Here is a 7,004-nt window from a genome sequence, read left to right as displayed (position 1 = left end):
CTAAGTTTGAATTGTTTCTTGGCGGGAAAGCTCAAGGTTAAATATGATGATCTAAGGCTGTTGTTGTTGCTGTAGCAGAGTGAAAATAAGTGTAAATTTGTTGCCTAAAAGCCGAAGAGATAAACACTTCAAGTGTTTATGAGTGAAGATCTGACTGATAAGAAGAAGAAGCATAAACCGGTCTAGGGAACAACCGGTATAGTGTGCATTGATCACAAAGGTGACAAACTGACAGAGGTTGTGTCTGTTTAAGAGTGATCGAGTGTGAGTTGAAGGTGAAAGGACATTGTGAGAGGGGATTTAGACAAGTTATCAAAGAAGTCAAGTTGTAGAGTGGGTGGAGAGAATACAGATCGGTAAGGGAGAAACTAGTAGAGGAGAATATTGTAAGGTCGCCAAACTTTATTTACAACAGTGATTTCATTTGTATATCTGAGATTCATATTATTTTCACTAAGTTGTAGCTTAGTGTAGGGGTTGTAGCTCCTTTAGATTGTAGCCTATAAATTATGCAGGGGTTGGTGCTCCTTTGAGTTGGTGCTCATAAATTAGGGGTTGGTGCCCTAAATATTGTAATAAAAAATTCATTGTGAGGTTGGATTGGAGTAGAAGATCTCCAACAGCTATTCTCACCGACGTTTTTTCCACTTTGGGTTTTCCTTGTATATATCTGGTGTTATGTGATGTATTCTTGTGCATTTGTTATGTTAATGTTTTAGCAAGTCCTTTCACACACTCTGCCTGCATTGTTTAAGTTACCAGTTAGCACCCAATTTGTTTTATATATTACCGGTACATCCTTGTTGAAGGAAATGAGTTTAAATCATTGATTCACCCCCCTCTTAGTGATCCATTGTGTCCAACATAAATTAAAAGTATGATTCCTTGATGAAGATTGATTCTGAAAATACTTGATTTAATTATATCAGATCAACAACAGACCAGTGCGTTCATCCCTTATTGATTTCATACTATTTCAAATTGAAAGATCCTACGTATAATCATGGAGACAGTTTTAATAACTTGTTTTCAAAACAAGACCATCACATCAAAAGCATCTATATGGATTGTAATTGAAATATAAAATGTAGTCAGTCTTATTGAGTTTTAACTTTGCTCTGAAAGAGAAATAAGATAATTTGAAACTTGCCAACAAACCTTTCAAACTGATGCTCAAATTGGAAATTAGTCTCAATCATAATAGCATAAGATAACACATTGATGTAATCTGATAAAATAGATTTATCACATGGAACTAATCAATCAATTGAAAATAATATACCATTCAAAATGAAGAACACTTGAAATTTATATTGAAAATAGATAATCAAACCAGTTGATTTCAATATATATCAGCCATCAACTTTGATATTTCCATAAAACAAACTGCATAAGTGCTGTATAAAATTGTCTTGATAAGATCATAAAACTTGAGGTATCTCCCCCCACTTGTTCTAAAAGATCCTCCATTTATAGATGAGGATTTAGTTTGAAAGTGAAAGGGCACACCCTTTCATTAAAACTAAAACTAACAAAAAATAACTAAAAACTAACTTCCTAAAAACTGTCTTTACAATATGAACATATTATAAAAACATAGAAAAACATGACTTTGGGCTCCAACTTAGACACCAGCTCTGGTCTCCCAACATCTTGTCGCACTTCTGGATATGCTTCAAGTACTTCTCTGACTTATATGTGTCTGCATCATGGATGATATCCCTTACAATGACTTCCAGTGTGACAAAGTTTTCCATCTGTTTCACAGTCTCTTTTAATTCAATTCCATCAATCTGGGCAATATCAAGGGTGACATTGAGAAGACTACGACATTATGAGATCCATACATCTTTATCCTTTATCTCACTCTTCTAATCAATTAACTCTGGGAAACCATGTTGAATAGTGTCTTTGCATTCATCTATTCAAATTGTAATTCTTCATCAAATTTATTGTGCTTAGCCGACAACCTCTTTATTTTTTCAATTTCTTTTGTTTCCGCTTCGGCCATTATTTTATCATGCAACCTTGTTCCCAATATGTTTGAAATTTTGTTGTGTGAAACTACATTGTCCATGTTCTTTTGAAATACTGTCCAAAATTATTTCAGAAAGCCTTGTAAAACCTCAAATATTTTAGTTAGTAATACACCAGCAATATCTTCCCTCACACTTTGCATCTGTTTTAATATCCTTGTATTTTCTTGTTGCAACTCCTTGCATTTTTTCTTCCATTGAGAGCTATCTAGAGTAAGAACCATTGGCACCTGGTGCCCACTTCTCCTTAGCGTTTCTTCATACAACGCCTTGTACTGGTTCCTCTCCCTCACTACTCTGACCATCTATGCTTTATTGAATTTTGAAATATCCACTCCGATATCAGCAGAAACAATTGAATCAATTTCACCAACTTTTATTTTCATCATATGGCCAAAGGACTTGTCAACATCAATGATCTTTGGTCTCTTGTGGGGAGGGTACATAGCCCATAACCTCAAAGATTCCTCATCCTGATCAAATCTTGAACCAATAAATACATCATTTACACCTTGTATATCCAATTTGAATTCCTTGTTTTTTGAATGCAATAAACTATCAAAGATAAAAGAAGCATTGAGGTCCCATCTGGGAAACAAAATCACCCCAGCCTCTGTAAGTAGTTACCTCCCCTTTTGAGGGGTCATTGTGTTTATCTCTGCATCAATTTCCTCTTTTAATTTCTTTACCAACTCAACCTCATTATCTGGCATTATGTTGGGAATAGAGTCCCTCAATTTTTTCCCTTTAAAATTGTACAAGAATGATTTAAATTCTTTGGAATGAATAAAAACATCATCAACAACAAAAGTAGAAAACTCCTCTAATCGAAAGTTAGCATAAACTTCTAATGTTGTCTCTATTTGGCCCTGCATGTCTGGCTCTTCTTCCTTCTCTGACACTTTCCATATAGAGACAATTGCATTCTCATCATATTCACTTTCTGCCTCCTCCTCCTTGGTTTCAATTTTGTGGAGTCTTCGTCTCTTTTCTGCCAGTTCATTATTCAATTGATCAATTACCTCTTTGGCCTCTGTATCCTCCATATTCCTGAAGATATCTTCAACCTTAATACAAACATACAGATAACCTCCCAAGTTTTGCCTCTTCTTGCAAGAGTGAATGTATCCTTCAAGATCATAGTTTTTCCTGGCATAATGCTCAAACAAATTGTATTCTTCTATCAGCTTCTTATCAATTATTTCATAAGCTTTGGTTGACACTATGGTGAAATCACCAAAACTTAGTACAATAGCATCACAATAAGTTCTTCAAACTTAATATAGTTGGACCTCATATATCAAGAATCCCAAAGAGATGTCCACAATTGGATGGGATGCTCCTCACCTTCCATGTTCTTGGTATTTAATTTAGGCCCTCAAGCCAAAAACCCTTTACATATCCATAAAATAACACTAGATGCATCAATAGTAAATAAAATTTGAAATTGGGATGAGTATCATCCCTAAGGTTTTACAAACTTTCATGTAACCTCTCCACTAGATATGCTACATAGTCAAAAGGCATAGGTTCATACATTTGTATATCAGAGGCTAACACTACCGGCCTAGTGCTTGCCAGATTAGGCACCTCCACCCCTCCTACTTGCCCACACGACATATATGTGCACACGACATACATGTGTACTGCAAGTAGTGTTTGAACAAATCAATGCTGAATGTTGGTCCATCTTCCTCTGTTAATTTTCCTGCCTGCCTCTTGTGAATGGCAAATTTCCAACTGATATATGTAGTGTCCATTTTGAGGTATTCTTCCTCCAACTTCCCAAAGGACAAATGATTATCAGGACTGGGGTCTAAATTGAAAGCCTCGTTTATGATACCCGTAAAAAAATTAATAAATGCTTCCCCATTTGGGAGCTGAATGCACCTCTTCATCAAATTATAATTCCTCACCAAAACCTCTAGCAATCTTATGTTTACAAAAACATTGGGGACTATTAGCTTACCTAAATTTGTCATCCAAGGATTGCAGAGCGGCATCTCCTTGCTCCTCAAATAGTGGAACATAAACAGTTCATGTCCCCTTACCTTGGTCCAGACTATTGGCCATTTGGTGGAATTGATTATGTTTTGCATTGATGTTTTGTCACTGATGCCAACACTAGTTGTTTGGATGTTTTACCGACACCCTTCTAGTCCCGATAGGCTGAGTGGTTTCTGGTTAACTTGGATCCAACATGATCTGGTAGGTTCCGGTATAGTTTGGTGATGGAGTTGGCTTATTCATGATACTCTTTCTCATATTTGGTTAGTTGGTTTTGGTTTGATGACCAGATGCTATCCTGTTTGCCTAGAAGCTTGGTTTCTAGTTCCGGCGAGGGTTTCACAGATAGAGATTTTGGTGGAGATCTTTGATGAATTGCATAAGTGGTGTTGGTACAACTTCTGATGGAGTTTCAGGATACTATTGGTGATCATGTTCGAGACTTGGTGGATGGAGGTAATTGTTGTAGCATGTGGACCTATACTGGGTCCCGGTTGATCTAGGCTATTGACCGACATTAATGTAATGTGTGGATAAGACCTATTAATGTATTTCCAGAATGTCTTATGTGTTGGATATTATTTGTTTGGCCTTAGACCGACATGGTTTGTAATTATGTAATCGGTTTATTATCCGATGGTTGACCTAATTGTTTATGGTCAAGGGTTTGTATATATAGATGTAAGATCTCATTGTAGATCATCATGGTTATTGTTAGAGGTCATGGTCAAGGAATGTAATGTATGAATAATGTAATATCATTCAGGCAGAGCAGTTGGTCCATCATTGAAGATCGAATTGAGTTTTTGTAAGAGGATTTAGTCCTCCAATATTGAGCTTAACCAGAACTGTACTCAGGCATAGGAAATGCTATCTTTTGCAGTTCAACACTTCGTTGGATTGTAGTCTGGATTTCTATGTAGTTAGTGAGACTTTTTTTGTGATGAGAAATGTGCTCTAGGTTGTTGGCCTTCTTGCATGTGCAGGCCTCTCAATTGTAATTCACATACTTACTGCAGAAGTATTATCTCATTGTGGGTAGGCTTTCCACCGTGGTTTTTCCCTTTACTGGGTTTTCCATGTATAAATCTTGGTGTCATGTGGATGATATTTATTCTGTGATTATTGTTTATACTTAATTGGTTTATCTGCTATTCTGGTATTAATGTTTTGGGTTCCGGTATTAAATTTTAAATTGCTAATGGTTCTGGTAATATGTGACAACTGATTAACCCCCCCTCTCAGTTGTCTTTTGGTTATTTGAACTACTTAACAATTGGTATCAGAGCTTTGGTCCTTTCTGCAGAAAGCTTAACCGCTTGAGGAAGATCCTATGGCGACTAACCGTTCAAGTTCATTCAGTTCTTCTGGAGCTATCTTTTGAAAGGATATTCTGAGGCTTGATGGAACAAACTACACAATATGGAAGATTTAGATGGAGACTCATTTTGAGATGTCTTGGCAGGGAGATTTGGGAGATCACACAGAATGGTGTCACACCGTATAATCCGGGATTTGACAATCCTCCTCCGACAAACCTGGACAAAGAAATTGAGAATGATTGTAGAGAAAGAGAAGCCCTCTTGTGTGCACTTTCTGATCAACAAATGATGGGATTAACTAACAAATCATCTAGAAAGGCTATATGGGATAAGTTGGAGACTCTTAATGAAGGTAACCCTACAGTGAAGATTGCTAAACTTGATGGTTACTGGGTGAGATATGAAAACCTGAAGATGGAAGAAGATGAAATGATTACTGCATTCATGGAAAGGGTAAATGAGATTGTTATTGGAATTCAATGTTGTGGTGGAACTCTGAGTGAAGATGAAATTGTTTCTAAAGTCCTGAGAGCCTTACCACTGGCTTACAAAATGAAGGCTACTACTATTAATGAGTTGAGAACTTTGGCTAATATATCTGTCAACATAGATACTTTGGTTGGGAAACTATCTGCGTTTGAACTTGAAGAATTTGGACCTTCTAGAGCTGCGAAGACTGAACCTGATTTTCATGCATCTACATCTGCAACCAGTAAGCAAGACTGGAAAGATTTGTATGCAAAGGAATTGGAAGATATGAAGAGAGAAGATGATGAGTTTGAGCAACTTGAAGCACTATTTGCTAAAAGAGTACCTAAAGGACTGGTAGGAAGTAAGTATGCAGGAAAAGTACCTTTTCAATGTTTTGCGAAGAAGATTGACAACTAATGAGGTATATTTAATTTCACAAGTTGAACCAGTATCAGTAATTGAGGCATGTAAAGATGAATATTGGTTGAAATCTATGGAGAAGAATTAGATCAGATTGAGAAGAATAACACATGGACCTTGGTTCCCCAACCGAAAAATAAAAATGTAATTGGAACTAAATGGGTTTTTAAGAATAAATTGAATGAGGATGGTCAAGTTATAAGGAATAAGGCTAGATTGGTTTGTAAAGAATATTTTTAGAAGGAAGGAATTTATTATGGATAGACTTTTGCACCTGTAGCTAGGATTGAAGCTGTAAGATTATTTCTTGCCTATACTGCTTATAAAAACTACAAGGTTTATCAGATGGATGTTAAATGTGCATTTTTGAATGAGAATCTTGATGAGGAAGTTTATATTGAGTAGCTTGATGGTTTTTCACTATCAGATGACACTAATATGGTTTGCATGCTAAGGAAAGCTTTAAATGGATTGAAACAAGCACTTAGAGCTTGATATGCTAGGTTGGATAAATATCTTTTGAAGCTTGGTTTTATTAAGGGCAATGCTGACAATAGCTTATATTATAAGATCACTGAAAATGATATAATGATTATTGAAGTATTTGTTGATGACATTATTTTTGGAGGTGAAGATAAGTTATGCATGAAATTTTCTAAGAATATGGAGAAAAAATTTGAGATGTCTATGATCAGTGAGATGAATTTTTTCTCAGGTTTGCAAATTACTCAAACTGACAAAGGTATTT

The sequence above is a fragment of the Cryptomeria japonica genome, chromosome 7 (assembly GCF_030272615.1).
Source record: "Cryptomeria japonica chromosome 7, Sugi_1.0, whole genome shotgun sequence".
Classification (NCBI taxonomy): domain Eukaryota; kingdom Viridiplantae; phylum Streptophyta; class Pinopsida; order Cupressales; family Cupressaceae; genus Cryptomeria; species Cryptomeria japonica.
The sequence above is the reverse complement of the archived record's forward strand: the minus strand, read 5'-3'. Positions refer to the sequence as shown.